The sequence below is a fragment of the Bos indicus genome, chromosome X (assembly GCF_029378745.1).
Source record: "Bos indicus isolate NIAB-ARS_2022 breed Sahiwal x Tharparkar chromosome X, NIAB-ARS_B.indTharparkar_mat_pri_1.0, whole genome shotgun sequence".
Lineage (NCBI taxonomy): Eukaryota > Metazoa > Chordata > Mammalia > Artiodactyla > Bovidae > Bos > Bos indicus.
The window spans coordinates 142,290,293-142,314,578 of record NC_091789.1 but is presented as its reverse complement, the minus strand read 5'-3'; the positions used below and the strand labels follow the sequence as shown (position 1 = coordinate 142,314,578).

At 41.0% G+C, this 24,286-nt stretch overlaps 1 protein-coding gene across 4 annotated transcripts in view; it reads left to right on the top strand.

Annotated features, from left to right (window-relative positions):
* Positions 1-24,286, top strand: part of FRMPD4 (FERM and PDZ domain containing 4) — a 554,242-nt gene that overhangs the window by 192,248 nt on the left and 337,708 nt on the right. The gene's annotated exons all lie outside the window — the stretch shown is intronic.

The following is a 24,286-nucleotide window of genomic DNA, read 5'->3' as shown; positions in this document are numbered from 1 at the left end:
GTTGACATTTGCAAAGCATAAGCTGCCTTGTTAGAATGGAGGCCAAATGAGAACTGGCTTTCCTGACTGACTGCTGTAGTGGGTGCCTTAGAGTCCTAGAGGCTGAGAAGCTTTCTGGTTGGTGTGCACGGGCAGAGAACAGCGGGTGCTGGCGCACTTTCTGTGGGCTGCCCATCCTTACCAAGCCCTTTCACTTTGCCTTCTGGCGCGCTGGGCTCCAAAGTACCAGTGGGTGCAACATGTGAATCCAGGTGCGAAGCTTTGCTTTCTGTCCTTCAAGATGAAACTTTTGTACCATGCAGTGTACAGACTGATGCTGGAATGCTTATTTTGGTGTAGCATGTGACTGCATATCACATGCGATCATGTGTTTAGAGGGAAGTGTAAAAGTTTTAGAACATGGAGGAGTTGTCAGCTGTACTCCTGCTCCTTTCTCTCTCTCTCTCTTTTTTTTTTTTTTGGCTCTCAGTGTTTTCCAGCATGCTGTTGGTTACATCCTGTAGGGACGTCAGTACTATGCCTAGTTTAATTAAAATATACCTTCAAATAGTAGACACTACCGTCCTTGGTGATGAGATGAGACATGGCCATGAAAATCTTGATGTATACGAAGGCTTGCTCCTTATCTCATGGCAAAACACTTCCTAAAGGTGTTGTCAAGATTAAAAATGTTCTTTATATCTTACAAAAATTATTTTCAAATGTGACAAGAGGGTGTTAATTGTATGCTAATAGACTTTGAGACATAAACATACTTTATTATTTCAAAATAAAAATTCAAGCACTGAAGAAGTAGTTAACTGCTTTTCAGGAAAAACATGTTTTAAGCTTTTAGACCATTTTGCAAATGGATGTTTGTCTGTATTTCCATTGTTATATATTCTTAGGTGAATATATTGTTGCTGAAAATAATAATTTTATCTATCATTACTCATAGCTGAATGCTTAAAATTCTTGGAAACAGAGTTTTCTAACCTACTTCAAAAGCTTCCAGAGTTAAGGTTTTAGTGGACTCTGAACTCATGTACTAAAAATGTGAAAATTGACATGTTCCCATTAGGTTCCAGGACAACTGATTATTGCTATGGAAGATGGACATTTTCTGTCAGAGGTTCAGCAAAAATGATTGCTTAGTCGGTGGGTGTGGGCTGCAAACTGAGATGTATGAGTTGGAAAACTCAGCCAGTCAACATTTGGGTCCTCTGATCCCCGTGAATTTTTTCTTTCAGTCTGAGAGCCACTGATCCCAGTTTAGCAATGAACTTCAAGCCAGACCTTCAGATTGCTGTATCATAGTGTGAGACACCAAGATTTTCAAAATTAATTAAGCATATTAAAACAAATTGCTCTCTGTAAAAAATATTAACAGGAATGGTTCCGCAGGAGTGCATTCTGTACTATTAATAATCAAACACACAGTTAACCATACGTTTATCCTGTCCATTGAAAATTTTCATTTGTGTGTTTTATGATGTATTTAACATACTAGCACTAAGAGACAGATAATTGAGCACAGTCTAGATCAGGGGTCAGCAGAGTAGGGCCCAAGTGCCCAATCTGGCCCTGGAACTATTTACATATTATCTAAGGCTGTTTTTTGTGTGGCAAATGCGGAATTGACTGGTTGCAACAGAAGGCCCTGCAAAGCCAAAAGTATTTACTCTCTGGCCTTTTACGAACAAAGTTTGTGGACCCTTGATGTAGGCAACAAGGCAGCAATGGAAAAGACGTATTCTGTACTGTCTTCATTCATTATGCATTTGGGAGTACCTTACAGCACCCATTCTCAGACATGGCTGTGCATTTGTGATAGTGTTGAGAGTTTTAAAAAAAACACTGATGCCTGGACCCAGCCCTCGGGATTCCGCTGTAATGAGTGTGGTTTAGGGCCTGGACTACCACTGACATTTTGTGCAGCCAAGTTTGAGAACCACTGCCTTCTGGTGCTGGACACTCCTGGTGGGAGGGGAGCTTCTGTCTGCAGGCTGAGCTGCCCCCAAGTAGCTTTTCAGCAACCCTTCTGGGTCTGCCTAAGTAATGCTTGAGGCAAGCTGTCCCCACATTTAGTGGGCAGAGGACAGGCTTGGGAATAGCAGCCAAAAGTCAAACCTGAAATTTCCTCAGAGCTGCGGCAAGAAGAAATGAGATCAGTGCTGTAAAAATGCGTTGATTGGAGAATTGATCATTTGGAGAGACTTGGGCGAAATGTAAAACCTAAGGGCTTCTATTGTCTATGTTTTCAGTGTATTCCTTGCCCGCTGGTGCCTATTTTTATCACTGAACAAAGAAAATCTATCGGCCACTCTCCTGGCAGTTATCTTCCATTCAGATGTCAATGGAAGATGATCTGACGTTCTGGAAGTTTCACCATGGTGGATTTCTTTTCCTCTGTTGTTTAGGAACTGAGGATTATTTCAGTAATAATCCTATTTCTGAATGCTTGCCACATAATGTTATTTTACAGTTCTGTGCATGGCTGTCATTGTAAACACTGTTTATAGAACCTTTATCAGCATTTGCCTCTGGAATTTATAAAGCATTTAGTATAATTTGCTGTGAAACTGCTGGTGTTTTTTTTAGCTTAATAGAGTCGCACATATGGAGTGTTTGGAAGATAGCAGTTACATCCTATAAAATGGCTTGCGAGTCTAAAGCACTTTTATCTTAGCCATTTAAAATGATTGATTAGTTAATTCACACAGCCAGGTACTGTTCGCATTTTCCAAATGAGGGAAATGAGGCAAAAAGAGGATAGGGGACTTCTTCAAGGCCATGCAGCAAGGTAGGAGCAATTGAGAATTGTATCTCAAGTTTCCCGGCTCCCCAGGCTGAACTTTCCCATCATCTGCTGCTTTCCAACAACTCAAGGCAGTGATAATGTGCCTGCATCTCCATCCTCCCAGAATGCAAAGCACCCCCAGCAGGTGCTTGTAGTAAAACACAGGACCAAATCAGTGTTCCTGCCTTGAGGAAAATTTCAGACTTTATTCTTATATTTTGCTTGGCATGGCATAAATGTAAATAGATCCATTGAGAAACAGACGTTCCGCTTTTGAAAATTAAACCAGGACCCCAGATAGGTAGTGTCATCTACACAGCAGTTAGGAATTAATTCCACCAATGTTTTATACTGTAAGGTGATAACCAGCAGTATGTTTTCTAAATGATATGATTTACCATGTGATGCTGCTGTGTATTTCATTTAGAAGGCTTTTAAAAGCCATCCTTTGAAACCCTGATTAGCTAGAAGACAAGGAAAATAGAAGTGTAGCAAATTTAATAGTACCTGGAAAGAAAAAACATTGAAAAAACCCTTATTAGGAGTTTATTAAAAATCTTAATTTCCAGACTAAGTACCAACAGAGAACCTCTTTCTATACAATGTAAGCATGTTTAAGATTCATGACAAAGACCCTGAGGGTACATGAGACACTCAGTTATCAAATAAGATTCACTTCTCTATATATACTTTATAAGGCAGGAAAATAAAAATTTTTAATTATCAAAAATATTCCCAAACCATGGCTAAGCCACATTTATTCACCAACTCTACTTAATGGAGTTTATTGTTTTGATGCTTTAACTATAAGCATCTCAACTGTCAGCATTTATTACCTCAAGCAAGACTTTGAGCTAATAAATATGTCAAGCGACATATGTTCCAGAGAACACATGTTTGTAAAATGAGACCTTTTAGACCACTTATAAGGTGGCTAGGAGTTTCCATAACAGGGCCTATCTGGGCAAAGAAGTGAACTGTATAATTTGTGAATTATAAACCTCGTGGATAGAAGTGTACATTTATATTAATAATGACTCTGTTATCACCTGATCCCTGTCCTCCTGAGGCTTATGATCTAGTTGTGGGAGTCTGGTGATAAGCAGAGGACGGGACAAGTACAGATGTGGTTAATGCTGTAAACAATTGGAAGGAGCCCTTCAGCCACAGTGGAGCTGCCAGGCTGGTCCTCTACACTGGCGTAAATCTAATCTGTACGCAAACAGTCAGCCCAAATGCATCAGGCAGCCATTCCTGATGGCGCATGTTTCCCTTGGTTCCTTTGCCCCTAAGTTGCAGTGGGTGATGTGCAGGGGCCTTGAATTGATCCTGGGCGCACACTGGGATTACATCACAGTTTGCAAACACCCATCTTGGGAAAATCCCAACTCAGAACTGCTGGCACACCTGCTCATCTGTATCCCTTCCAAGAGAGGTGCTCCTCATGATGCTTCCAAAGGTGATTACTATTCCAGCATCTGGGAATAAAGCTCTTAGTGCCCACGACATGCAGAAACCCATGAATTATCTCCTGACATTGAAATGAAGTGCTGTGATACAAAGAGACAGAAGGGTGTCAGGGGACTGGGAGCTGACCTCAGAGATGATACAGGAAGTGAGCCAGTCATAGGGATAAATCAAGAAGAGCATTTCAAGAGGGGACAACATGAGGTGGGCAAAGGCGCTTGGTGTGGTTAGGGGACTTTAAGAACAGCCTTGCAGGAGCCTCATGTTGTTTAGTCGCTAAGTTGTGGTCGACTCTTTGCAAGCCCATGGACTGTAGCCCACTGGGCTCCTCTGTCCATGGGATTTTCCCAGCAAGATTATTGGAGTGGGTTGCCATTTCCTCCTCCAAGGAATCTCATGGGCAGGCACAGAGGTGGTGGGGCAAGGTTGAGAGATGCCAGAGGCAGGCCCTGTAGGCAATGGTTTGAGTTGGGAGTTCATCAGAAGTGTCATGGGAAGCCTGTGCCTGTCTGTAAGCATGTAAGTTACCTTCTCTGTTTTCCAGTTACAACTTTAGATCACACAGCTGGTAAATCAGTCCGTATAGCTTGTCAGAAGCAGAATTAGGACAGAAAACAATCGGAGTGCCTTATATGTAGTGGTGTGAATATTGTTTCACAAAATTTTAGTTTTCATACTTTGTTACTGTTAAGTTGCTCATTTTTTGTGTTTTGACATCTCAAATCAAGGTGGGTCTCAGAATCAATGACACCTAAGATTTGATGAAATATGATATAAATGTTTTAGATATGCATATGTGAAATGCGTTCCTAGGCAATGTTTATTTTGAACTGTGGGTCACAGTCAATATTTTACTACCAGAGTGCTAGTTAATGGTAGCAAGTTTAGGGCAGCCTGGAGTTTGAAAAGCAAGCAGAATTGGATGCCACCATTCTGAATGGGGTGACTCAGAGGAGGTAGATGTAACCTTGGCTCTGGAAGCAAATATAGTTGTCACCCAGAATGCTTCTATCAGATGAGTGTGACCCCAGCCGACAGACTCCAGCACTGAGAACCAAATGTAACAGGGTGCCCAGTGGATAGAGGGAGCCTGGAGCTGGTAAGGCTTCGGGCTGTTCATGGTACCGTATCTAGGTTGGAAAAGTAACAGGAGTAAACACTCAGCCTTTAGTGGCTCATGGATCAGAGGATGCTTACCAAGACATGGTCTGTTGTAGTGAGAACGAGGCCCAAGCCTCTTCAGAGGGGTTACTTTCGGGGTATAGTAATCATATGCTCAGGGAGAGATCCCACCTAACTGTGTTTTAGGAGCCTACAGTTTGGGGACTGGGCCTCTGCAATTACATGGAAGCCAGGCCAAGGCCCTTCTAGCCACAAGGGCAACTGGAGTCCCACAGTGTTGGCTTGGATTTATGTAAACCCCATCTGTCTACATCTGAGTTCATTTCCTTTAAGAGCAAGGTTGAACCTCTGCGGGAGATGAGTTGTTTAAGGAAGAGGACTGAATCCTGGTAAAAGAAGGCAATGGCACCCCACTCCAGTACTCTTGCCTGGAAAATCCCATGGATGGAGGAGCCTGGTGGGCTGCAGTCCATGGGGTCGCTAAGAGTCGGACACAACTGAGTGACTTCACTTTCACTTTTCACTTTCATGCATTGGAGAAGGAAATGGCAAACCCACTCCAGTGTTCTTGCCTGGAGAATCCCAGGGATGGGGGAGCCTGGTGGGCTGCCATCTATGGGGTCACATAGAGTCGGACATGACTGAAGCGATTTAGCAGCAGCAGCAGTGAATCCTGGTATAGCTTCCATCATCTCATGGTGTGAGAGATGGAAATAACTGATGGGTGTGTGAATTGCCACAGGTGGGTTCAGCCAACAAAGAGAAGGAAGAATCTGCATGTCTTGCCTTCGAAGTAAAGCCCTGTGTTGCCTTCCCTCTCCAAGTTCTCTCAGGCAAAACCCTACCTTCATTTCTCCCAGGTAAACAGGAAGAGACAACAAAGATCTATTTTACAATTTTCAGGCTGGGCAGGAGCCTTGCTTTCACTAATTTTATCTTTCCAGCCTGATAATGTGTAGTTCTCCTAGGTGGTGCTAAGTGGTAAAGATTCCTCCTGCCAATGCAAGAGACAAGAGAGGTAGGTTTAATTCCTGGGTAGGAAAGATCCCTTGGAGGAGGGCACTGGCAACCCACTCCAATATTCTTACCTGGAGAATCCCATGGACAGAGGAGCCTGGCAGACTACAGTCTAGGAGGTCGTACAGAGTCACAGCTGAGTGTCTGAGCAGCAGCAATGTGTAATTCGAGTTGTGTAAACTTTCCCCAAGGAACTGAATTTAGTCATAACATATTCTTTCCTAATGCACACTTCAAAATATGCCCTTTATTAATTGTCAGATGATGTCTGAAATTAATCAAGTCACTGAAGGCTGCCCAGGACCAGTAAATTAGCATGTGATAATTTGTTGTTCACCTAATTCTTTGTTCAAACCATAGCTTCTGCCCTTGTACGTGGGCCTTACCACATGAAAAAAGCATTTCTTGAGCTTGAAAAAAATGACACATTTTGCTTGTGTGTATTAGTTGTTCTCAAGGATAACAGGATTTTTAGCATAATTTTAGTGCATTATGAAGAAAAATTGCTATTGTAATGTATTTTGAAACAGAAATTGCCACTTAACTAAAAGCAGTTTGAAAATAAACATGTCACAGTGAAATTTTCCCAATTTTCTTGTTATTTTGGCTCATCAGTAATACACTTTATGTTCTCAAATAGTAAATTCCCAGATTATTTTACTTCTCTTTTTACTCACCTGAGTCTGTGTTCATAAAAAGGTAGGTTGATGCATGCAAATTAATTACTTTCTCCTTAGTCAATATATATAGAAAGCAACTGCTATTAAATTTTCTAATTAAGATAATGGATGTGGACTTTTTCATAATAGACTCTTTACCATGCACAAACTGATGTTTTATGATCTTACAATATTTGCTTGACAAGGAAAGTTCTACAGACTCAAAATTCTGTGAGGACAGGAAACGGTTTTGTTTGATGCTTTGTCAAAGCTATAAGCACTTTAATGTAATCTCCATTGGGTTGCGTTTTATTTCTGTGATGTTTCCCGTACGCAAAACACAAATTAAAATATGCCAGAAGAAGAAAGTATTTTAAATTAATCCCAGTCTGTTTTTCTATGCTAGAGAAATATAATACTGTTGTAAAATATGTAATAGTTTCATATACTATTTTTTATATTGGACTCATGTATAATACCTTTTTTTAAAAATGTTAAATGAATACAGAAGACATGTAGTGTGAATTCTTGGATCTATTGAAACCTGTCTACATTGATTAACTCAATCTCACTTCGAGGTTGTTGCCCGTTGGAAGGGAATGCTAACAGCAACCATGGTTGAGCACACAAAGCCAAAAATATTGGCTACCTGGCCTTTTACAGGAATTGTGATCCAGGCACATTAGTCGGGTTATTTGGGTATAATTGGATTCATGGGCAGTGGTCCTATTGTTGAAAGTTTGGTAGTACAGCACCTCCAGTGGCTACACTGCAGGCCCAGTGGCCTCTGCTCCCGTCGCCAGAGCAGCCATAGATACCTTGTCCAATGGAACATGTTACACAACTGGCTTTGGGCTGAATTTGGCCTAGCAGTTGTTTGCCAACCTCTTCAAATCCTTATTATTCAAAGAACGACCCCCACAATAGGAACAGGAGCATTCCCTGGAGCTCCTTAGAGATGTAGAATCTCAGGCCCCACCTCAGACCTCCTGAATATGCATTTTAACAAGGTGCCCAGGCGATTCCTAAGCTCTGTCTAGTTGAAGAAACACTGGCCTACACTACTCTTCAAAGAGATGTACCAAACAGCTCCTAGGAGGCTCTGAAGTGGGGCTGACTTCTAGGCTGAGGGGTAGGGGCAGGGGTAGGGGTGGGGGCTGTTTCACTGTGGATATCTAAATGCTTGAATATGGAGATCTTTATCTGGGGCACCAGTGACCCCCACCTTCTGCCCTAGATCTTCTCAGATGATTTATTGTGTTCCTTTAGGGGAAAATCTCCCCTTTTCTTGTTCTGGGAAATAATGGCTGTGGGCACTGCTGCATGAGGGTGTGGGTGGGCTGAATTATTTCATGTAGCGATGTTTAACTATTCTTTCAACGTTCTGTCCAGGGCTTGTGCCACCCAGTTCTGTACCTGGCACTTGTGAGTTGCAAACTTTGCCATTTTTTCCAGTCACATCAATTTCCCTCTCTATTGTAGATGCCTCTGACTGTATCTAAGCTTTGCGGCCTCTGTGCCAAGACTCAGTGGTGGGCTGCCGATAGATCATTACAGAGCTTCTCAGCCTCGGCACTATTAACATTTGGGGACAGTTCTTTGTCGTGGTTTCTGTCTGTTCTGCAGATTATAAGGTGTTGAGCAGTATCTTGGCTTTTCTTTCAGTGCTAATAATCCCCACTTCCTGCCCGCTGTAGGTGTGATGGTCACAAATGTCTCCAGACATTGCTAACTCTGTTTTGAGGGGCACAGTTGCCCTGGGCTGAGAACCACTGAGTCACAGGGAGGCTGAGAAATCAATGCCTGCCTGGTGATTTCAGGGCAACTAAAGGCCCGGGACATTGGCCTCCAGCCTTGTGCGTTCTCTCTTTATCCAGTAAGGCAAAATAATGTTATTTTCCATGTGAGTCATGAGATGAGAAGTTTAGGAAGCACAGTAAAAGCCCCAGCACCCCTCCCCTGCTTCTCTAGATCCTGCCTCTCCCTCAGCCCTTCGTCCTCCCCAAACTTGCCCTCTCTTGGCTACCGATCCATCCTATTTCCTGTTAGCTCTGTTAGAACCAGTTCTGAGTCTGCTTCTACTCTTTTATTCACTTTAACTAATCTAAAGTGGGAGAAGAGATAAATATATATATTGTCCACCTGGCATTTTGAACTGAAATGTCTTTCATAATGTCCTCTAAAGTATACTGTGGACTGGGAAACAAATGGCTTTCCTAGTTTAGGAGCCTTCTTTCAAATTAAAATGTGGCAATTGCTTAGTTTTTGTTACATGTTCCTTGGTAGTTTTAAAAGTCCTCACCACACAGCTTAATTTCTGTAGCTGATTCCTCTGGCAATATGACTGTCCTTTGTGAGGAAGAGAGCTGGCCTTTGCTGAGTTTTCTGAGTAATCGTAGCCTTCTGAAATCTTCCCAGTTTGATCAAACCAAATTCACTTACTCCTATAAAAAATCACTTTATATTATGCTGTGATTAAAATATTAAGTTTTCAAATCGTGAACTCTGTTTTCCATTTGCTTATTTCCTGCGTGCTGTATATGGTATTTGAATTTGCAGTTGATTCAATTGGCTGTAATACAGGTTGCCAGAGGGAGCAAGTCTGGGTCAGCCAGAGAGTCAACTCTGTAATCTACCTCATAAGATGAAAGTACGGTAGAGGATCTGATTTACAGTTTCATTTGGATAGTTCATCATTTTCTGTAGAGAGAAAGATTACATGTAGACCAACGTTCCTACTATATATTCCTAGCCTATGTGAGTATTGTAGATTGATTGCAAAATCAGTTCCATTTCTCCATCTTTGCCTTTGTCCATGTTGATTGAACTGTGACTTTTCAGCTCCTCCCATCAATAGGTTGACACCTATTTCTCTTCCCCTTAAATCTGGGGTAAGCTTGTGCCTTGCTTTGACCAGTGGAGTTCAGGCGAGGTGATGATGCACCTGCCTGACCCCACTATGCTTAAGAGGCCCTGGACACTTCTTTTCTCTTTGTCTTAGAACACTGCCCCACTCTCTTGAGAACAAGCCAGGGCTGCACTGCTGGAAAATGAGAGGCTCCAGGTGATAGACGAGAGCCATCCCAGCTCAGGCCATCTTACATCACCAGTCCTAGCCAACCCAATATTGACTGCAGATCCTTGAGTGAACTCAGCTGATACCAGAAGAACTGCCTAGCTGGGCCCACTCCAATTGCCAACCTGCAGAGTTGGGAACTAAGTAAAGAGATATAGTACATAAGTTGTTGTTTTAAGCCATTCTATTTGAAGATGATTTGTCACACAGCAAAAAGCTAACTAGAATTGGATAAAGTTATCCCCTTTGGGTATATGAGTGCGATAATGGTGCCCTTATTCTGGCACAGATCTTCCTTTTTTTTTTTTTACTAAAGTATAGTTGATTTGCAATGTTGTGTTCATTTCTACTGTACAGCAAAGTGATTCAGTTATACATATACATACGTTCTTTTCTATTATGGTTTATCACAAGACATGCTGTACTGTAGGACCTTGTTGTTTATACATGCTAGTTTGCAGCTGCTAATGCTAAACTCCTGCTCCATCCCTTCCACATCATTCCCTCCACCTTGGTAATCACAAGTCTGTTCTCTATGTTTTTCTTCTATAGATAAGTTCATGTGTGGCACAGACATTTCCAGACAGCACACCTTTGCTCTGTCAGCTTTCCTCTTGCAAGGCTATAGCGTTCACAGTTGGAAGTGGTGGCCATGAGTTCTCAGCCACCTTCCACCTTGTCTCCATAAGCCTCTGTACTGCTTTCCCAGGTTTGGCTATCTGAAAATATTCTCGAACTACCCAGAAAATACTCACATGATGCTTGTGTTTAAAGGCAAATTTTATGGTGCTGCAAGAGAAAGCATATGTGGGCAAGCACTGGAGTCTGAGAGTCATTCCCACAAGCCAGCTCTCCAGGGCCCTTTCCCTGGAGACACTGGGCCAGACTCAGTCCTTACCCTGCCAAGGTTATCAAAGCAGTTAGGTGGGTTGCAAATCATCAGTAAAGAAACTGATCTGAGAGGGGAATCCTAAACATAAAAACACCCATCACAAATCCCACTGCCCTTATCTTAGCCAAGAGTCAAAAGCCAGATATTCAGCATCCTTGGGGATAAAAATAGAGCTTTTCCCAGTGAACTGTAAACCGATCCCATCTACACAGCCTCAGGTTCTGTATTTATAAAATGGAGTTAATTATAAATCTTTTCATAGGGCTGCTATGAGGACTGCATGGCATGATTCACGCAGAATAGTCACTAGAAGTGCCTGGAAGTTATTAAACACTCAAGAATACATCCCCTGTTATTAATTAAATGCACTTCAACCAGGAATCAAGAACTGAATTCAAGTGGTGTGACCTTGGACAGCTACCTGGGCCTCAGTTTCTTATGAAATTGGAGAAGTCATAGGTTGTTCCCACCCTATGAATATGGCATGAATACCTTCAATTGAATTGATGCCCCCCAAACCCAAGTAAGAGACCACTTTTGCTCTTCCATAGTTCATGCAGGTTAGCAGCTAATAGATGGTAAAGCTATAAAATTTTTTAATTCTGCAGGGATAGTGCATAATTGGTAGGGTAATCTAGTGAGCTAGATTATTCAGAGAGCAGGCAAACTGTAGAAAACGGTGCTGAGAAGAGGGCTGAGAAACTCTTCTTATTGAAAGTCCAAGCATCACAGAGAATAATCTTTTTTAGAGCCAACTTGTTCTGGGGCCCCATTATGGCCCATGAAGCATTGGTGATCAGTGAGTTTTCACCAGCTGTCAGTGGAGTGCTGGAGAACTTTCCTTGTGATGTCGTGTTCTAAGCACCCATGAGTATGTCCAAGTAAAGTAAATGGGTGAGTGCAAAGCCTGATTTGCCATAGTGACCTTCTTGCTGCTAAGTCACTTCAGTCGTGTCCGACTCTGTGCGACCCCATAGACGGCAGCCCACCAGGCTCCCCTGTCCCTGGGATTCTCCAGGCAAGAACGCTGGACTGGGTTGCCATTTCCTTCTCCAATGCATGAAAGTGAAAAGTAAAAGTGAAGTCACTCAGTCATGTCCGACTCTTTGCAACCCCACAGATTGCAGCCCACCAGGCTCCTCCACCCATGGGATTTTCCAGGCAAGAGTACTGGAGTGGGGTGCCATTGCCTTCTCCAGTGACCTTCTTAGCTAATACTTAATTTCACCTCTGAAGCCATCTTTATATATGGATGGGGCCAACCTATGGCTTCTCTAATTTCATATGAAGAAACTGAGGCCAGGTCCAAGGTCATACTGCTTCATTATATATATATATATATATATATATATATATATATGTATATATATGTATATAAGAAAAGACCTTAATGGTTGGTATTTAATATAAAGCTTTTATTTGGGGAAAAATTTTAAATGCTTCATGCTGAAATTTTATTTTCCCAGTTTTCAAAACAGTCAACATATAGAAACATTAGCCCCATTAAATCTAAGGAAATAAGTGAGTTGATCACAAGTGCTCCTTGGGCACACAATACATACATGAAGTGTGAATATTTGCTGGAATATGATTGAATGTATGGTGTTCTGAAGGTCACTTTAATATTTATATTAGAATTCATTTTCCATTAGGAAACAGATAAATTGTAAATTATTTATTTTACCCAAAGTTAAATTGCAACTTATATTAAAACTTAGGCTCTTGGGTTTGGGAGTTAATTGAGAATTCTGAAAGTCACTTTCCCCCTCTGGATTTCTTTGAAAATACAATTTTGAAATTGCTTAGTGACATAATTTAATATTTATGAAGTAAAAATAAAATTCACTAATAAGCCCACTATATTGTTTTTTTCTTTATTCTTGAAGAGCTTGCTCTTAAAATACTGCATCAGAAAGCAAGATGCCCTTGCAGTCTGAAAGCAACATATGGACAGAGTAAATATCATCCCGATTAAGCTCGCTATTTTATATGGAATGCAACGTAGCCAGACATTTTAAATACCTGGAACTTGTCAGCCCTTAATTTGTGGTTTCCCACAGGACTAAGGCAGTCTAGTATATTTTTCCTAACTACAGATGTTTGCCACTTTTAACCATAATAAATGTACCAAAAGTTTTTAAAGCATTATATTTTCTACCCCATTTAAAGATAAACATCTGTTTGCTTTAAAATTGGAATAAAGTCTATGAATCATAGAAAAAGTGACACATTTTATGGACCATATGCACAAACTCCAGAAATGGGCCAATTTTCAAAAATTATTATGGACAGACAATTATGTGCTTGAAATTTTGCAAGCACATGTGATTCATTACCTATACAACATTGAGAATTTGTTGGATTTAGAGTGTTTTTGTAACAAGGCAGCCACTCGGCCGTGTTTCTCTTTTGGGCTCATAGTTACAGAGATGTGGCCAAGATAAAAGGTATGTGAAATTGATCTGTGTTTATGAAAAAAGAATTATGATACCCAGTGAAGGTAGCTTTAGACAAGAACACTTTGGCCACCTGATGCAAAGAATTGACTCACTGGAAAAGACCCGGATGCTAGGAAAGATTGAAGAGAGGAGAAGGGGACAACAGAGGATGAGATGGTTGGATGGCATCACCGACTCAATGGACATGAGTCTGAGCAAGCTCAGGGAAGCCTGGCCTGCTGCAGTCCATGGGGTCACAAAGAGTCGGACACAACTGAGCGACTGAACTGAGACAGAACACTGTCAATGCAATGAACCCTTACTCCTTTAAGGATGCCTTATAACCTAGGCTGTGTTTTCAGCTACAAATGGGTACGTTATACCTTACAATTTATGCAAAATTTGGATTTACCTTTCACAACCCCATGTGGTCTGTGATGTCAAGCAGAGTAAATATGTAAACATAACTTTTTTGACCAAATACTACAATAATGGCCCTTTCTTTCTATGCTTTAACTAGCCATCTGATTGAAATGTGTTTGGGGGTGAAATTTAATTAAAACTGGGGAGTTTTTTCGACAGTACACATAATTTACATAGAAGTCATGTATGTACCTTAATGGAAGAAACATTCAGTTGTGTAATTTTTTACTGTTCTGGTTATCTTCAAATTCTTTCAGTTTAGTTATAGTCCATGAAGGACTTTTCCTGGGTCCTTAGATGATGAATTGTCTTTTCCAATGTGTGTTAAGGTGAAACCAAAATCTGTGGTTCTTCATTATTTTTTTCCTTTGAAAGTTCCCTTTTCTGGCCTATGCAATAATATGCTTTTCTCAGGAGATCTTGGAAAGGATCCTTACCTTTCTTGCCCTTTACATTGTTAAATGTTACTGAAGGATCATCAGTATCTACCTTCCACTGGAAAGTAAGTTTGACAGTAAACTTTATCCTCTACCTTTTATCTTATTTTCTTATTTCAGGGAGAGAACAACTTCGGCATTAAATTGGTTTAGAAGTATGAATTAACTAGTGTCAACCTAGGTATTTGATCTGTGTGCAAATGGCATTGCCTCTAGCCTGCCATTCTTGGTTCTTCTCTCCCCACCTGTTCTCTCCTCTGCCCTCCGCTCCTCTCCCCTCTCTTCTCCTCTGGTCTGGCCAGACTACTAGCTCTGTGGTGCTGGAAGTCATCTCCCCATCAAGAATCTGCCTCAGTGGCTGAGATAGGTAGTGTTCCCCACGCTGACAAAGCAGTGGGTCTGGAGATCAAGTGCAAAGGCAAGACTTGAATGCCCTGTCCCCTGATAATGTCTAAATGTGTGTTTTTGTAATGACATACACTCTTGGGAAATGAAATAAGTTTCTGCATTGTCTCAATGATTAAGCCTGTTTCTCCTGCTCTGTTTCAATAGGTATGGTATTTGCAGAGCTCTGTACATTGATAGCGGAGAAGGCAATGGCACTCCACTCCAGTACTCTTGCCTGGAAAATCCCATGGATGGAGGAGCCTGGAAGGCTGCAGTCCATGGGGTTGCTGAGGGTCAGACACGACTGAGCGACTTCACTTTCACTTTTCACTTTCATGCATTGGAGAAGGAAATGGCAACCCACTCCAGTGTTCTTGCCTGGAGAATCCCAGGGACAGGGGAGCCTGTTGGGCTGCCGTCTATGGGGTCGCACAGAGTCAGACACGACTGAAGTGACTTAGCAGCTTAGCAGCAGCAGTACATTGATAAACAAGCCAGTTTTTATATAGGTAGGATGTTAGAAGAGGTGTTTTGGCTCTTGAGGTTATTACCTGACAGCTCTGATTCTTTCAGTTCTGCTCAGGAAGCATTTATTATGCACCTGTATGTGCGAGCTATGCTATAAAGTTGACGATACAGCACTTGTCCCCAAGGAGCCCCAAGGAAAGACACACAACGATGGCTCTAGCACCTCTCCTCCCATGACTAGTACTTACTTGTTAAAATGAATATTTATATAAATGCTGGCTATTGTTTTGAGCATATTATTTTTTGAGCATATTAAAAAAATAATGTTTTGACATATTATTACCTCACTTAATCCTCTAAATAACACTTTAAAGATTACTGTCCCATTTTAAGGATGATACAGTTGAGGTTAAATACTATCTTGAAAGTCAGACACGCTTCTGTGCCTGCTTCACTTGTAACTTTAGCTCAAGGAGTTGTTGGTTGGCATTTTTGTGTGGTAGGCACTTCATTTGAATTCACAGATCTGTATTAGTTTGTGCAACCTCCTTAACTTCTTGACTTTTTATAAAGGATTTTTTTAATTTTCACTAATAATTTCTTTTTAAAAATTTGTTTTATTTTTATATATTTGCTACAGTTCACACACTCCATTTACAGCTATTGTAAATATTGACTATATTCTCCACATTGTACAATAATACATCCTTGTAGCCTTTCTTATATCTGATGGTTTGTACCTCTCACTTCTCCACCCCTATAATGCCCCTCCCTGCCTCTCCTCACACTGGTAACCAATAGTTTATTCTCTATATCAGTGAGACTGCTTATTTATTGTTGTATTTTTTAGATTTTACACAGAAATGATATCACATAGTATTTGTCTTTCTTTGACTTACTTCACCTCACAGTCCATCCATGTTGCTGCAAATGGCAAAATACCATTCTTTTTTATGGCTGAATAATATACTATTGTAGCTATATACCACATCTTCTTTATCCATTCATCTGTTGATGGCCACGTATATTCTTTTTTTAAATAATGCATCACCTCTTTCCCACCACTGAAGTCTATCATGGGCCTCTTTCCCCTAAGACTTTGAGTCTAACATCCTCTCGTTTTCTGGGATCATCTCTCTTCCCACTGAGACACTTTTACCATCAACTCTCTTCTCCAAATTCCAGGACACTCAAACTTCAGTTTCTATCAGGAAAGTAATGATTGTATCAATATTTGTAATGTGCTCACGCAAAGCAGATTTAGCCTCTTTTTCTCTTAACTTCTTCAGAGAATAAGCCTTGGTCTTGTTGTTGTTCAGTCGCTAAGTCATGTCCGAGTCTGCGACTCCATGAACTGCATGCAGCATGCCAGGCTTCCCTGTCCTTCACTATCTTCCCGAGTCTGCTCAGATTCGTGTTCATTGAGTTGGTGGTGCTATCTAACTATCTCATCCTCGGCTGCCCTCTTCTCCTTTTGCCTTCACTCTTGAGCTTTGCATAATCTCAAGTTCCGTGAAGGTATTTCCCAAAGTAAGGAGAGACTCACTCTTAAGGAAGACCTTGGCTATCCTCTTAGAGAAATCAGCTTCCAACACATTTATCTTTGGCAATATTTTTTTCGGTCACCTCCCTTGTAACTCTAATTTGCACAAAGGCGTCTTTTCAAAGGAATTTGGATTCACTTTAATATTTGTTCCTGGTGACTTTGTCGGGTTGAGGTTCTTGATGCAAAGTCTTTGATCTTGATCTATAATGTTTCCCTATGAGTGGTTAAGTTAGAGGAAATGAATTTCTTCATCATCAAGATTTTTTTTTGTCATGAAGGAGAAAAATATGGTGGAGACCAAGATGAATGGCCCATTTAAATCTCAGTTAAGAGACTATATCCAAGTCTGAAGATTGATATAATAAGGCTTGCTTTCTTTGTGTCTTACTTTAGCTCCCTCTTAGGTTGCTATGGCAAAGTTTACAGTTTAGAGGCCACTTGTCATGATGTATACAGTCTGTTTATCTGTCCATTGTCAGCTGGACAAGTATTAGAGCTTTGTAAGTTCTTTGTATCCAGCAACTGGCATAACTCTATGTGGAGACCTGACAGTCCACTTAGCAATGGCATTGCCAAAGCTCGACCTGGTAGGTCGATGTTGGGAGGGTTATTTCTCTTTGGATCACTCTTCCTGAGATGAGGAGGTGTTTTCTGAATAGAGCAAGACAGACACATCTTTTAAATAGGAGCCTCGGGTGGCGCCTGGCACATGGCCGATTCATGGATGGAGCCACATCTCCGGGCACCACAGACACTGTGCAGGGAACATCTCAAATGGGAAAGCTGATCTGGGGAGAAAGGTCAAAAGGATCTTGCCTCATAACATCTCTACAGACTTCTAAAAACTAAGCATGTTTTGGATTTAGCTGAACAAACTAATCCCATGCCGAGCCTGAAAGGTCACAGGTGGCCTAGGAAAAATGTCCAGCTTCAAAATCAGGCCTTTTTCTTCAGCTGCAAAGACAGGAAAAGGGGGAATCAAGATGGAGAGCATTGTAGCTAACAGCTCAGATCTTTGACGGTGAAGAGCAGTGGAGTGACTGGAGCGTAGCAGTTCTGGGGTGGGAGGTAGGGGTGGGCATTGTGCTGGCAGGGCTCCAGTGAAGCAAACTCTGAGAAATGGCGCCTCCTTCTGTGTATTGGGAGGGCAGGCAGGAAACAGAAAGCAGAGTTTCAGAGCTTAGGTTGTATAGAACAGACTCAAGTGGGGAAATTCAAAGACATTTGACCAGTAAGGGAGCAATTAGACCAATTCAAAGACAAACAGCCCAGAATTATTATTAAATTCTTACAGCGTACATTCCTTGCTTTATGTTTAATGTCAAAATTGAAGATCATATTTTTGTAGGCAAGTATTCATTAAGAGACTTTTCTGTTATGTTTATTTATTAGCTCAATATCTGTTTCATTGTGAAAGTAAGATAAAAAATTATCATTACTGCCATTGTCCAAGGATATGGAGCTATTTAGAATTGCTAATTGAGGAGCTAGAGAGAAATTGTATGTACCTGACTAGAAAAATATGGTTAGAATTTATAAGGAATGCACACGTATTCTAACAGTATGCTGTGTGATAGTTTTAAGTGTCCAGTTTATGATATTTATTTGGGATGTGGATTTGAGGTAATGAACTACACTGTTGTGAACTATCTCAATTATGGAAGCTACGGAAGCTGTCAGGGGCTTCTTTTTTCCCAGGTCTTTTAACCAAGTCTGCCTTTGAGCCTAATGACGGCATAAATGCTGGGCAACAGTCATATAAACTGGCCAGTCAGAAAATATTGTGAGGTCCCTTATGCCTTTGTAGAATGAACCTTGAAGAAGATAGACCATTCAGAAAAAGTCAGTTAGTGAAAATTGTTCTTTATATGGTTATATGTATCTGTGTAACCTGTGTTCTCCCTAAATGATTTGATTCAATGAGGTTACTTCAATCCTTTTCCTTCCTGTTAGTGCCCGAAAAGGTAATGGCATTTAAATCATGTTAGCTGAGCTGACCAGCACTTGCTGTTGTCAGCACACTGGCTTGAGGGCTGGCATCTCTTAACTGAACTCTTACCTCAGGAGAATTGCAGACTTCATGACTCTAGCCCTCAGCTTAGTTTAATTTGGTAGGGGTTTTTGGCTTGATTTTTGATTTTGGTTTTCAAGTCAGTTTATTTGTGAGACAACTGGGTTTGGAGTCCATGGTATTTCAGATTCTTTCATCCTTCATTTCTCTGGCTAGGACTGTCCTTCATAAACATTTGCCTCCCAGAGCAGTCCCCATTATCTTCAAGGCATGAAATAATTCCTCAGAATTGCATTATTTTAGGAAGTAAATCTAAATGATTGATTAGAAAGTAATCATGCACAGAAGAGAAGCATATTGAAACAGCACCCTATGCTGAACCATTGGTCTTTCTTCTTTAGGCTGAATTAGTGATTTTACTAGAACCCAAACTGTGATTATCTCTAATTCATGGGGACTTTTGTATCTTGATTACCAACTCAAAAGGTTAGTTTTGTTTTCCCAAATTATTATGATTGTGTCACTGTCATTGTGTCACCACTTACTGAGTGTCTGTTACTTTTTTCCGGTACTCTTGCTGTTTTACAAGACAGGCACTAGGACCTTTACTTACAGTTAAAGAAACTGAGGCACAGGGCAGTTCAGTGGCATGAGGTCACCCTGTTGGCAGGTGACAGATTCAAGATTTAAGCTCTGTCAACCTGTAAACCTTGAGCTTTTAGTACTCTGCTGCATTTGACTTTCGCTGGTAGACTATTGTTACAGCTCTTCCCCATAGTCTTATATTATTTCATATCTCCTAACACAGTGAGTGAATAATCCTTGATCGAAGTAATGTTTAAAAAAATGTCCATTTTCAAATGTTTTAAAGGCTTTTGGAATTAAAATTCAAGAAGTCCAGAAGCAGCATAATTAACCACAACTAGAAGCCGTATAGAATTGCTTTCTTTTGTAGTCCTTTATGGAAAATTAAAAAAAATTAATTGGAAGGAAAATATTTTATTAACAAGGTATTGACTTTTGCCTCTGGATTTTGCCAAATCTCCTATTTTTTTTAGAGTTGGTAGTCAATAGAACAAAATAGAATTCAGATTTATGAACGAGACCACACATTTGTTATGTTGCAACAACTAACATAGGACGATTGACTGATATTCACTCATTCAACAAAGATCTGGGTCTTGATAGTACCTATGTGTAACTAGATGTAGTACATGACACTATAAAAGGAATAAAATAGCCTTCCCAGTTTCCAGTCTAAAAATGTGAGACATATGAAAGCAAATAGACAGCTTTCTGTAGACAACTGCCAGAACTTACTGAGTGTTTCTCTGTGTCAGGTACTGTCCTGTACATGTATAATATGTCTCGTTTGATGTTCAAGCCCCTTATAAAGAAGATGCTATTTTAGTCCCCATTTTATATTTGAAGAAGACATTGAGGCTTGGGAAGGTCACACAACTTGCCCTGGTCACACAACTACTGGAAGAGCAGGTGATGGAAGAGAGGACATGGGGGTTTGGTTGTGATGGACAAGTTCACACTTGCTCTCTGCTGCTGCCGCTAAGTTGCTTCAGTCATGTCCAACTCTGTGCGACCCCATAGACGGCAGCCCACCAGGCTCCCCCGTCTCTGGGATTCTCTAGGCAAGAACGCTGGAGTGGGTTACCATTTCCTTCTCCAATGCATGAAAGTGAAAAGTCAAAGTGAAGTCGCTCAGTCGTGTTCGACTCTTAGCGACCCCATGGACTGCAGCCCACCAGGCTCCTCCGTCCATGGGATTTTCCAGGCAAGAGTACTGGAGTGGGGTGCCATTGCCTTCTCTGACACTTGCTCTCTAGACCCTGGAAGTTGCTCCAAACTGAGGAAATCTTTGGAAAAACAACCAAGACAGAAAGGTACAATGAAGATGTTTGTGGAGCGTTGAAGATTCAACCCGATAGGAATGGCTTGTGTATGAAATGATGTGGCTGAAAGTGGGTGAGGGTCAGCTTGTAGAGGCTGCAAAGGCCCAAGTGAGCAAACTCAGTTTACTTAGCGAACCTTTACACAGAACTAACTGTGTGTCCACTTCACCCGTATTAAATTGTTTGTTCCACACAAGGAGATAGTGTGTCATTAGAACCATTCCCATTTCACAGACTGGGACACTAAGAAAAACAGAGATCAATCGCCCATCATTGCTCAGCTTGTAAGAGGTAGAGCTGGGATTCGGATTGAGGAAGTGTGGTGGCAGAGGCCAGGATTTTACCGACTGTATAGCTGTAGATACTAATTGGAAGCTAAATGATGTAATCCGATCTAAGGATCCATGAGTAAGGATCTCTGGATAGGAGAGGAAGAAGGAAGATGAGTGACCGGAAGGAGAGGCAGCCAAGATTACCGCCACACTGCCGTGGGAGGTCAGTGTCATGGGGGTGGGGGGTGGGCTGGCGGCATTGAGATGCCCAGGAGGTGGGAGAGATTAATGAGATAGAGTTGCCGTGTGGAGGTCAGCGCTCTGAGTTCAGCTTCTGACTTTGTCCTTTATAAGCTGCTGTGTGACCTTGGGAGGATCCTCTGTACTGTGACTCCTCGTTCACAAAGTGGGGAGACTCCGCAGAGCCGGGGGAGTTAGTTCTATTTTGGCCTTGCTGATGTCGAGGTATCAGTCGGCTGTCCATCTGGCCGTGCCCGGCAGGTCAGTTGGAAATCTGGGTCTGGAGCTCAGGAAACAGGTCAAGGCTATAAACAGACTCAGGCGTCACCACCAGGGAGGTGAGCATTGAAATTGCTAAGTTGGGTGACTAGAGGGCAAGAGAGGAGGTCTTACGGGAAACCCGCCCCACCCCCGCCTGTCCCCGAGGAGCAGAGGGGATTGATCAAGAGATCACTGGGAGCATATTCCAGGCTTCTAGATCCCTTGTTCTGAGGTTAATATCTTTTTTGATCAGTGAAGCTGTTGCTCTCTTCCCTCACATCAGCGTTTTTACCTGCGCTCGATTCATCATGGGCTTGCGGCTGTGAGTGCTAATGACACTTCCTTATTGCTCTCCACATTTGCTATGTCCTGATAAAATCATTCAGCAGCATGACCTCAACAGTCACCCCCTGGTTACTAAATCCATAAGGGAAATGTAAAAGCCCCTTCTCCAGTCACTCTTGATGTTCCCAGTTTGTTTTCTCTTTTCTGTGGGGTATCGTATGCTGCCAGTGAAGCTACGATCTTGTTATTTGGTATTTCATAAATGCATTCATTCCTTTAATTTGCAATTCAGAATCATAGTGTGCAGTGAAAGCCGGCTGGAGGAACAGTCGTCCAAAATTTCAGCAATGACCTTTCAGTTGTCTTCCCTGTGTAGCTTTTTGTTTTTGGCTCCAAAGGCCCTTAGTCCACATGTCTGGTGTCTACCTAAGCTGCCTGCTCTTGCCTTAAGGCTCATCTCAGCAGGCTGTGCCATTCAGAGGAAATACAAAAGCAACCTCAAGATGCTTTGTGAAAGGATGGGGGTCCTTGCTGAAGGTCTGGAGGACATGGCTGTATGTAGATTGAGGGGGAGGGACATCACTCACCCTGCAAATCTTTCCGCATTAAAGCCTTCTTTTTCCCACATCCCACTTCTGTCCACTTCCCACTCCTGTCTGTAACTGCTCAGATTTCTCCTTTTCTTCTGCCTTCTTCTGCTTATCTCTCTTGGCTTCTCTCTGTTGCCCCTGCAAGCCAGCACACCCTTCCCTACTTTTTAAATCTTTGGATATTACACTTACCTCTTCTTCTCCTCCCTTGCATCTCCCACGTGCAGTCTTTGTCAAAACCAACACATCTTCCTTCTTGTTCATCATCTTTAGTAAATGCGGGAGGAGGAATTGTCATACTTTGTTCCTGTCATGGCGATATTAATTTCATCACGCTAATTGTTGAAGTAGAGCGGAGCCACAGTCAGTAAATCATGTATGTACATAGTCCAAGCACATTTGTCATCTTGGATGTTAGTGCATGTCTCTTAGTATTTCCCCGCCAAATTTCCTTTGTAATTCCTTGTGTTGCTGATTTTTATTTCTCCCTGCCCATTTCCATAGATAAACCAGCATTTTATAATACTGATACATGATTTGAGGCTATGAGGGATGGTAGCAAAATCTAATTTGTCACTAATTTAGCCAGTTAAGTTCCATCATGTTAATTCTGTACTATATTGAACACTAAATCTGCTCACATCTTATAAAAATTATTAATGTCTCTAGCTCTTTAAAATATAACAGTGTATGATGTGCTTAAGGCTTAGAAAATTGACAAAGAGCCTGAGAATTTTTTTTGCTTTGAATTTATAAAAAGCATTAGCTAAGTCTTTTTATGTACAAGAAATCTTTAGAAACAGAAAAGGGGGCATCTTTAGTGTTTCATTTAAGCTTCAGAATATAATTTTGCCTTTAAAAGATGTTTTCTGAATTTGTTCATATTTGTTCATATTTTAATAAATATGAACAAAAGTTTTTAATGTATATTGTAAAGGTAAATACTTAATAAAGATTAGTGCAGTTGACATGAACTACTTAAAATTGTGCAGCCAGTTATGGTAAAGCAAACCAGTAAGCAAAGACATGGTATGTTGTGAGGATGACAAGTTGATGATTAATTGAAAGTTATCATTAATTAAATATCATTATGGTTCACTGTGAGGTAAGTGGAATGTGTTTCTTCGGAAGATAAAATTTTGCTAGAAAAAAAATTGGTTACACTTGAATTCTGTAAGTAAAGAACAAAAAAGGCAGAGCCCAGTCTGAAATTGTCCTGTTTGGGGGTTGCTGCATCTTGACAAGGCTTGAGCCTGAAGGGCTCAGAGAGTGTGGCTCTGAATTCACTCTCTCTCCCCCATTTCTACTGAAACCATGGCAAAGTCATACAATTACTTTGCTTAGACTGCCTTATCTGTAAAGCTGGCACGACAATACCTCCTTCAGAGAATCGTTGTGTAGATTATTAATTCTATAGCAATTCTTTCTAGCACACTTCTTGTAGATACTTAGCTGCTTTCAGTCCCCCTTATAAGTATTTTTCAGTCTGCCTCCTAGTTTTGGCAAGAATGGGTGTGGATTTTTATTTTTCATCTCCGTTTTTTATTTACCCCTTTATTTGTTGAGGGACGGTACTGATTCTTTGATATTTTTCTTGTATTTGTTAAGAGATGTTTTAAAATCACAATTTTTATTATTTCTGATGGTTGCTTTCATTATTTTCCTAAATACTATAATAAAAATATTCCCTTTAAAAAAGGGTAATCTTAAAATTTAAAAGACCTGTCATTAATTCATACTAGTAGAATTGGCATTTATAAATAGGATATGAAATCTATTATTCAATATTCTGAGACAAGTAGTTAATGTAAATAATATTTTTCAGGGTCACAAAGTGGTTGTAAATTTTTTTAAGTAATTGGTTGGGGATAGTAATGATACTATGATGATTCAGCCTCGTGAGGCATAGTCTGTTTAATCATATCTGATCAAGGGAAAGCTGCTTCTTTGGATTTGGCATAAGAAGGCAGGCTGGACAAATTTGATATTGCTGCTCTTGAAAATATGCC